Source organism: Nanorana parkeri, unplaced genomic scaffold (genome assembly GCF_000935625.1).
Source record: "Nanorana parkeri isolate BGI_ZX_2015 unplaced genomic scaffold, ASM93562v1 scaffold616, whole genome shotgun sequence".
NCBI classification, from domain to species: Eukaryota; Metazoa; Chordata; class Amphibia; order Anura; family Dicroglossidae; genus Nanorana; species Nanorana parkeri.
In genome coordinates, this window is record NW_017306884.1 from 296,034 (window position 1) to 306,742 (window position 10,709).

The window sequence follows — 10,709 nt, forward strand, 5'->3', positions numbered from 1 at the left end:
ATTGACAGTGCTTAGGAAACAAATGAATCAAGAATGACTTGGGGACAATGGATTTGCTGATTTGTGTAGTTAATGGAAAGAGCCAGATGCTGTTCTAGGCTCATACAGTCGCACACATTCTGGACTGGTAGAGCAACAGACAACACCAGCATAATGGAAATAAAGCAGCAAGAAACCTCCTGGAATCAGCAAGACCTATTGATTAGCAATAATCTCTCTTTCTGTTATGTGTTCTGAATGCAGCTAACCTGAAAAACCTTCCAGAACAAATGGAAACCAGTAATAGTTTTTTGGATCTTGATTGATCCTATTATGACAATCGAAAACACATACACATCAAATGCTATTTTTGTTGTTGTGTAGTCCTGCCCTTGGGCCGTAGGCATTATACCCAGTTTTTAAAGTCTTCGTAAAAGCTTGTTTATTGAATGTTGCAGTGTCTCAAACTGAATAGTACTAGGCTAAGTATTGCAATGAAATGCAGTTTCTCTCTCCGGTTAGAGAAACATTTTCTTTTTAAACCCACTGAAAACCGATTGTTTTGATTTTGGTTGTCTCCACAGGTGTTTGATCATTTTCCAGGTTACAGGCCCACATCAGTGATAACAGCTGATGAGGAGCGGTCATCTGAGAATAGGAAGGAGGACTCTCCACAATAGCTTTAGGTGGCCTTAAATAAACCAGTATTTGATCAAACTCAGCTGAGCTGTTTATAACATTCAAGCTAAATTTTAAACAAATAAAAAAATGAAGTGAGCTATGTTAAAAAAAAAGCATCCTAAAGTAGCATATGATTTCTAATATATTCTATTGTAAATAACACAATTTATGGGCCCTGCTAGGATTATCAACACATAAGTTGCGGAGTGCCCTGGAGCAATATTTTATCACAGGTCTGTTGTTCTTCCTATGTGGAATATGTGCTTCCTACGTGTACAAGGTTGTATGGCTAATGAAACGTCACATCTGCAAGACAGATATAAATGGTTGATTCAAGATATATGGTCTTTACGGATTGAGAGAGAGCAGGAACTTATTCAGTCAGAACTACATACTTTTTTACATGTTCCTGCTCTTGCATTTTAAACATCTAGGTTAGGCTGTCTTGCACCAACAGCAGTGTGTGATATTATTAATGATCATGGAAGTTTCTTTACACTTTTTTTTATTCATCTCCCTTGGCATCTGTTGCTAGCCCAGAAAGTATGTATTATTTTTTTTTAATTATTATTATTTATTAGGTGTATAGCATTCGTTCTGTTCGTTAAGTTTAGTGCCTGCGCATATTTTCCTCCTTTTCTTTTGCAGTTGCCCTTTAGCAGAGTGATATTAAGACCTTCATAGATTTCATTTTATCTGTTTGAAATAATAGACTTCATGACTCTCGGGTCACAGTTTAACAGATATTAGGAAAAGGATGGACTGAAGCAGCATTTATCTCACTCTGACCCTTATCTTGCCTATTTTCTACATTTGTCTGGCAGTCTTAAAGATAATTCCAGCTTTTTTTTTAGTGGGAGTAAAATGCTTTCTGAAAGCCAGTCACCTTGATCTGTGATTAAGAACAGAGAACAGAAAACTACCTCATTATAAAGGATGCATCTTAGTACAGTTTATGAATTCGTAGAGATGAGTGAATAATGCAAATTCTACAGTGGTGACAATTTGGCAGAGCAGACCCCATTATTCACAAATATTTAAAATTAGAAGAGTAGCACGAAAACATCCCAAAGGACCTGTTTACACCACAATTCAGTGTGCGGCATTTTTGCACATTGATGAGCATTGCAACACGCTGTGTTAGGGCTTGTTCACAGCGAATACAGAGCAGATATGCATGAGTTTCTGCACACGCAGTGCAGTGTGTTATACTGCGTTTTTGATGCGTTCTCGGCCATTTTTGGTTTAAAATGGGCTTTCAGTGCGTCCCAGGGCGTTTGCATGTGTTCCAGAGCAGGTAAAATAGGGCTTGCTGCAGTTTTTTTACATGCTCTGGAACTGAACGCTGCGGTGTGAACTAGAGCCCAAAATACCATTGGAATACATTGGATGCAGTTTTGATCCGGTCTGTAACTGCTCTGCTCCTGGAACACGCTTGGTGTGAACAAGCCCTTAGGGAGTCCATTCAAAATGCACCTCAGTGCATACAATGCTGTTGACATTTTAACACAGTGCATTGCAACACACAGGACACCGTACATTGTATAGTGCTGTGATGCGTTGCAGTGCAAATGAGTTGTGATGGTGTGTTGGGAAGCCATCCATATTATATGGCACTGCAGCACACAAGCATGCATTACATGCTTTACTCCAACATCCTGGAGTGAATGGGCGCCAACAAGAAGCACAATCGAAAACCCCAAGCTACAAATGTGAGGGCTCAAGTATATACACTACACACAATGTTTTCTAATCACATTATACAATGTGTTTTTAAATGTATATACAACAGATTTTTGTTTTTAACATCTCAAGGTGCTTCTTGTGTGGGAAAAAACATTTAAACTGTATTTTTTTTTAATTTGTGGAATGTAATGACTTGGTTAAACCATATTTATCTAGAAATAACCTACATCCCTGTGGCAGTCATTCAATATCAATACATTTTAAAGATGTGTGATATAATAACAATGTTTTCATGATAGAAAGCCTTCAAGCATTAAATAGCCTTCTAATACACTCAGGATCACATCAGAACTAATTTCATACTGCGTGCATAACATTCCGCATTTATAAACGTGCGGGCTGATGCATATATACAACACAAGATGTACTTGCGGAGTACATTGTCTGAGGATTTCTACGGTTCATGTCTCTAGTATATTCTGTTAAACTGACCATCGTGGACTCCCTAGTTCTCTCACACGGGTGCTTGTCAGTTCCAGATCCCCTGCTGATTGGAGCAGTTTGGAATAGATGTAACCATTGTGACATCTTACAATCAGAGGTGTGGAAATAAAAAATCCACGGTTTAAAACAGGGACCCAATTTACTTGTCCCTCATGACAATCTACTTGCCATGATACAAAAATTTATTTTACCAAAAAAATGTATTTAAGCACGCTAAAAAGCAATTCTTATTGGTCAGCACAATCCATAATCCAGTGCTGTGTTGGATGCCAGTACGGGGTACAGATAGTACACCTGTACCGGCGGAGGGGGAAGTATAATGTGGGGGAGAGGGATCCAGATTTGAGCGGGTATATAATTTTCCCAAATTAATTGGGAAAGTGAACTCACCGTTTAATGCACAAGTGCGTGATAGAGAGCGCTGCTGCCCAGCTACCAGAATATTGCACACAGTGGAATGGGGGCAACACTCAGTGTGCGCATACACATTCTTATGCAGAAGGCAGGTCGGGTTGGTTTTAATTTTTCACATTTCAATTTTTGTTATTTTTTACTTTTTTTTCCACTTACCTTTATTGCTATCACACGGGGTAACAAGCCTCTATGTGATAATGTTTGGAGGTGACAGGTGCTCTTTATGGAGGCTGCCTTCCAAAACAGAAGATTGAGCACGGCATTGTGCTCGATCTACTGTGCAGCCCAGCTTGTGACAACTGAGACAGGAAGTGTACAGCACTCCTGTCTCACTGATCATACAGAGCAGAATAGAGAACGGACGTTCTCCGGTGTGCTCCCCGCTCTCCATCCGGAAGTAATTTGCCGTGGTCAGGGGTCCCCCAGAAGAGTGGGGGACCCTGAAAAACACAGCGGGAAGATGAGACGGGGAGTACAAGCAGGCTGCCACTAGTGATCTGGGTGGCTGTAAAGCAGCCCAGATCACTTGTACAAAACAAGCTGTGGCTTCCCTGCTCTACATTTAGCCCCGCTCGCCCGTAGCAGGGATAAATATATTTTTTTAAACCTGCCCAGAGCTGCTGTCTCTGGCATCAGGCGATAGGAATTATACACCCCTGTACAATAGAGGAAAAAACTGAACTTACCAGACCCCTGTTAGGTCTGTCAGGAGTGGGATGTAAGTGGACATCAACAATCTCCCGTTACATCAGATTACTCCCGATCTGTCATGATCAGGCTGCCCATAGACTAACATTGACGTTCTGATCAGATCCATCTTAAAAACTGACAGTCGGACCTGATCGGACCACCTCTGTGAAAGGGGCCTAAGGAGGATGGAATTATGAATATTGATTTCTATTTTTCCCATCACTTGACAAACCTACAGAGCAATTTTTGTGGTACATCCAAGTCTAAGCAAGTATCAGTGAGCTATGACTTGTGTATCAAATATAGATAACCAGGTCTAGTGGACCATTTTACTATGCCTGGGGACATTTTACTATGCCTTGGGAATCTGTGAACACAATGTCAGTAGTTAGTAATGTTTAGTTACACAGAAACCTTTCCATTTGCATTTACTTAACCTAAGTGCATGTATATTGTGTGGAAAATCACTAAATGACCTAGACGTCTTGATTCTCCCCTCCCCCAGCTCTTCGGCTGAGCCAAGCCCAGGTTTCAGCTTAGAGATAAAAGAGGCTGACATAAGAGATGCAAAGTGATTTTGTTCAGAATTAGAGCATTAGGATAGGGCTGGAAATGATGTAATGGATGATTGTGTACAAGAAGCAAGGATGATTGCCTCAGTGCACCTTGGAGACAGACGAGATACTTGCCGGAACATTTCAGATAATTTTAACAGCGTGCATATTTCAAACTGATATCTAATTTGTCATCAAGCCTTGCAAAATGAATGCAACTGTTTTGGCCTTTGAAAAACGAATGTTGATTTAATTTTTATGATTTTAGAGTTATCATTGTCTATATCTTTTCACTAGTTCTTGCTGTAGCACAGTCTACAAAGAGTAGCACCTTTTTTTTTAAGTCCTATTTTTTTATTTAATAAAGTTCTAATTTGATTAAATGCCATAATTATATTTTATGGGACGCCGGACATTACCATTCGCCATTTGTCAGCTTTTATAAGTAGATCTGGGAAAATTTGACAGTGAAGGTGAAATATCCACTTTTTCATCTAATAACTTTTCATATTACATTACCTGTACGGGCAAGCTCTGGCTTCACATATAAATGTTTAATGCATCCTCATTTTTCCTTGATTTAAAGAATAACTCCACTTTTGTGGAGAAAAAAAAAATCAATCTTCTCTTAGTGATCAGCATACTTTGCAAGGATTTTAACCAACTTTGTTGCAGTCCTATTAAAGAAATAGCTGTTTGTTTCACCATGTCCTTTCTAAACTGATTCCTGAATAGGAGTGTCTGAGTTCTGGTTGGCTTCCTGTGTTATAATAAGGAAAGGTGGGCTTCCTGTGTTATAATAAGGAAAGGTGAAGTGTCGGCATCCCTTTAGTATTAATAAACCGTTAGGGAGTATCTCACCAAAAATGTAATTCCTATTTCAAGGGATGCCTAAAATTGTACTTGTATCTTAGTGCAGACTTCTGGGAAAATAAGTCAGCCAATCACAAAAGCGGTACGTGACATTTCTTTACACCAACTGCATACAGAATGCCGCATAACTCCACATATTGCATTGAAGTATTTTGACAGGTTTAGAATATTACTAATTACTAATACTAATATTGGCTACAGTTTTATATGGAAAGGTAATTTTGAATAGCATTACATTACAAAATGAATTGGCTTGTGTAGCAATTATTTATGTTAAATTCTTTTTTAAGATTTTTTAAATGTTTTTTTAAAGTAGAGTCACTCTTTAAAGGAGAACTATGGGGTTAAGGCGTTTCCCCATAGTTCTCCTTAGGGTAACGGGAGGACACAAACTAGCGTCCTCCCGTCACCCTAAGCTCACCCTACAGTCTCATTGTCACAGGTCGGCTAGAACTATGAGGTGAGTGAAAAGCACTCACCTCATGGTTCTTCTTTAAGTACTTCACCGCTGAAAAACGTATTCCTAAAACAGATACAAACAACCTGGTGTCCTTCAGCTGTTGAAAAACCAGAACTCCAGGCATGCATTGCTAGCCAGAATCATTTTATATCTGTACAAAGCTCTTTGTAAAAGTATCTGGGTATTTGTCTTAATATTCATGGCACGTTATCGCTACTGCACACCATTCCTTTTTATGAAGTACAGGAGTATTTTCAAAATTCATCACATGTTTCCCTCAAATGAGATCCAGCTTACCCCGGGTGATAGCTTTTCCAATGGCTGTTTAGGGTTCATCACATCTCTATGCTCCACAGTACTTCTATACAGAATGTGCTCTATATATATATATATATATTCCCATTGTGCGACGCATGTGACAGCATTTTGACCATTGGAACAATCTTGCTATGAACAGACTTTCTGTACATCAGTCGAGATATTTTCTTTCATTGCTTAAATGCTATCTTTATATATTGCACATACATTTTAAAGCACCATTCCACAAAAGACATGCATATAAATGAGCTGAAATATGCAAATTTGTACAGAGTCAAGGAACTGGGTAGAATGCAACAAATCCTTAATGCATCCATTCATTGGACTGAATTCAGTTTAGATTAAAACAGCAGATACTTAAGTACTTATCTAATCCTAATGTAGTTAAAAAAAGGACTGCATAGTTCCACTAATCTACAGTAATTAAAATAAATACAAGAAATACACAAGGAAAATGCCTGAGGATTTCAGCAGTGTTTGTGGACAGAATATTTACAAAAAGTATTTTTATTTGAGAAGCAGTCTTACCTTTTAAAAGAACTTAGTAAGCTATTAGTGAATAACCCGCTCTTAATAAAGCTATATGTTACAATCTAAAGTAGGGTGTACACTGATATATTTTCTTTGTGTAATCTGCAGACTGAACAAAGAAAATGTAACAGATTCTTCCATCCACGCTAAAGCAGCGTGGATGAACGATTCCCCCGCTTTTTACATTGTATTCAGACAGCAGCTGCCGGCCGCTGGCAGGATACCCGAGCAGTGCACCCGAACAGTGTAGACCCAAAAATGTTCCAACATGCTCCTTGAACAAAAGTCGATCCCAAACCCTGTTTATTTTAAAAACATGTAGGGCGATGTGGGAAAATGCACTTTATAAAATGTGTGGTACACATAGCATCCACCATAGTGTTTTGAAATATGCGAACATATGCCTTGAATGTTCTTCTATGATAAAAAAACCAATAACTATTGCAAGTTAGACACTATGCTAAGGTTTAGTAAATCTGTTTCTTCTTAGTTGTGTGGTGATTATTGAAATAAAGAGAAACACACTACACAAAAAGCTATGTAGAAGCTTTAATGTCAAGAGACAGGCATGCAAATGGTTCTGCCAATTGCTTTCACAAAACTTTTCAATCTTAGCTGTCCTAATCACTTTTGTTCCCCATATGATAAGCCGGCTCCAACTCCCCACTCTACATCCTCTGCCCACTAAAAGTGCATTTTAATAGGATACTGTTACAAGCATTTTCTATTGCAATGAACCTGTAAAAGGATTTCTGTATACATCTCTATTGTGCTTTATAAGAAACGTCTTATACCTTCTGTGGTACCAGTAATGTTATTTGTTCTTGTTTGCCCAAAAAACAAAAATACAGTACATTTTCAAAAAAGGAAGGGCAATTGATATCAAATGCACAGAAAACAGTATTACCTTGTAGTCATTTATCAGATGTCAATATAAAAAAGATTGAATGAACGTACACTTCTAAATGGTTTATGCACCCAAGCACCAACAAAGTCCATTCAGATGCCATTCCTGTCGCACTTTAAAAGCTCTCTAGTACAGGATACAGTCTACTTGTAATGTGCCTATTTGATTCAAAGCGCTAATGGAAGTTATTTCTTTTGCACAACTTTGTGTCCAGATGAGAATATATGCACATTACAGAATCGCCAAGAGTTGCAGTATTCGGAATTCATTTCCACTGTTTCTCCAAATGCTACTTCACAGAACTTTTAAATGCTTGGTCCAGTGAAATATCTAATATATTAAGAGCTGGCTACTCCATAGAATATGTTGGGTCTTATTTAGGAAGCTCTTTAAGAGGATTTAAACTTAGCTACTTTTATCTTGATCCCTTATTGGATTTATTAATGAGGTCTGATATGACCCAAGAGTTTTGGTCTTCTATATTTGCCTCAGGGTTGGGACTCCTATGTCTTAGAGCATGGTCATCCCTGATACAGGGGTACTTTAAAAGTGTTGTCTTGCTTTCAGATCATTCCATGCATTTAATGCGGCCCTACCACAAAAATGTAAATGTAAATAGCTGATTTACCTGTAAAGAATATAGTGAATAACTCACCTGCTGCCCACCACCGAACACCACTATATTTAAGAGAAACAGACACCTGATTCTTCTGATATAACACTTTGGAAGTGTTGATCTTTTGTGTCCCCCACTGCCTATCTTCTTTACAAATACATCTGCTGTTTTATCTTTGTATTCATGAAACAAGAGTTGATTGAGGGTCCATTTGCACTGGAATGTTGCAGTTTTCGCAGATTACTGTGCACTTAGCGCATGCTATCACACAGTGCACCTAGTGTGTTGTGTTGTCATTCATTTGGATGGCACCCCAACGCGCCTTCCGGCGGCTGTGTGTTGCACATGTAGTACTTTGTTCCCACTGCGCTACAACACACAGCATTGCAGTGTTGCGCTGCAACGCACAGCCACTGTGAGGTATAATGGGGTGCCATTCAAATGCGCACAATAACATGCAATTTGAAATATCCAATAGCAGGCTGGCTATTGCTCCCAGCATTAAAATTTAATTTAAAAAAAATTAAATTAAAAAGACAAAAAAAGTAAAAATGTATATAAAATTAAATTAAAAATAGAAAAAAACTTTTTTTGGTGTGTCATTTTGAATAAAAAAATGTTTTAATTATATTGTAATCTTCTGAACAACAGGAACATACAGCAAAACAAATGTGGCCCTTCCCTATGCTATCCAGAACTAAAAAAAAATTTGGGGCTGGAGTTACACTTAAAAAATGTACCTGTTCCGACTTAGGCTGGGCACAAGGTACTTAAAAAAACGTACGATCTGCCTATGTTGCATAGGCAGATCGTACTTGCGATGATCGCAAGCCACGCCCCCCTGAGGGTGTGCTTGCGCACACCGGCCCGTGCGGCTGTTATCATACGGACATGCCACAAACCCGCCGAACATCGTACGATGCTCGGCGGGTTTTCAAACATGTCCGTAAGTTTAAAGTCGTGCGACCTTACAGTAGTAGAGGTCGCACGGCTTCCACACACCTTACGATCATCGTACGATCGCGGGATTTCCCGCGATTATCGTACGATAATCGTAAGGTGTGTGGGGACCCTTACATACAAATTCAACTTAAGTACAAACCTAAAGTCCCTATCGTGTATGTAACCCGGGAACTGCCTGTAGTGGCATCAGGGTAAAATATTGGACCTGTACACAAAATGGCTGTGCCCAGTGTAAACAGCCAAATGATTGTAATGTGAAAAAAAGTAGCATGCAAAGATTGTTCTGGAAGAAGGATACTGTATGATGTCTGCCCTACCAGTAATGTTTAGAAGTAAATCTATTTTATAACACTCGGTGTTATACACCTAATTTTTCTTAACTATTTCATTATTAGACAAAGTAAAGAAGGTGTTATAGCTATGTGTTAACTAACTTTATTGCATCAGACTAGCCTAATTGGCTCTCTATTTTCATCAAAGGAATAGTGTCATTTTTAAATATAATCATATTGCAACTGATTTAACCCCCTAATATAATTTTCTAAAACATTGTCCTGGAATAGAACGTGGTCTATAAATAAACTATTAATGCAAATTTAGGAAGAGATCATTACATAGAAGAACATGTATGTAAAAGTTGTTGTTTTTTTTAGAAGTCTGGCATTTTATGTATAAATGTATTATTTAGGCTCTTAATAAGCTGTAGTGGACCAGCTGAACTCTGCAATTTTCAGAAAATAACAAGCAATTTGTAATTTTCAGTACAATGTGTTGCAAATCAGTCGCATCACCTGAACTTCTAGTAGATAATTGCTACAATTATCTGGGATGTACTGTTAGTAGCTCAGCAGGAGCAATTATTTCCTTGAATTTTAGGTGCTAGACTGGAATATGTGCAGTGGGCATGCCTCTAAAATTACCTGTGCAATCAAGGTGTTGCAAATTAGGCAAATGTAAACAAAAGGTTAATGTCGTGGAAAAAACAATGAAATATAACTCATGTAAAGTGTAATCCATTTGTTTCCGATAGTGTTCCTAAATGCTAAACAAGCTATTTTATCTCAGGTCCTCAATTTTATGCCACACATACAGATAGTGCCTTACAAGTGCAGGCATCCTCAATGTACACAGTACAACATCCTGACCCTACCCCCAGAAATGGCAGCATCCTGCCTTCACAATGGACAATAGCAAAATCATGTCTAGCTCTAAGAGCTATTCTCCAGATTTAAATTGAAAATTGTGTAGTAAAATATGACTGGTTCACTGGGTTAAAGGCAGGCCCGGATTCCCCACAAGGCCACCAAGGCCAGGCCTCGGGACGGCAGGGCGCCGAGTGGCGGCAGTAGCGTGGAATCCCCCGATGGCCGGAACATACAGTGCCGGGCGGTAAGGTGCCTTCTACATTTAGTCCTGCTTTGGGAAGGTAGGACTAAATGTAGTGTGGGGAATCCGCTCGCTCGTTAACAAGTGATTGCGGCGACATCACTTGTAAAATGTGTGCTGCCGTTCGTCCTCGCCCCGCCCCCCCCC

General features: G+C 39.0%; 1 protein-coding gene across 7 annotated transcripts in view; it reads left to right on the forward strand.

The window, feature by feature from the left end:
• The window catches only part of ELMO1 (engulfment and cell motility 1), a 276,466-nt gene that overhangs the window by 205,003 nt on the left and 60,754 nt on the right, over positions 1-10,709 (forward strand). The gene's annotated exons all lie outside the window — the stretch shown is intronic.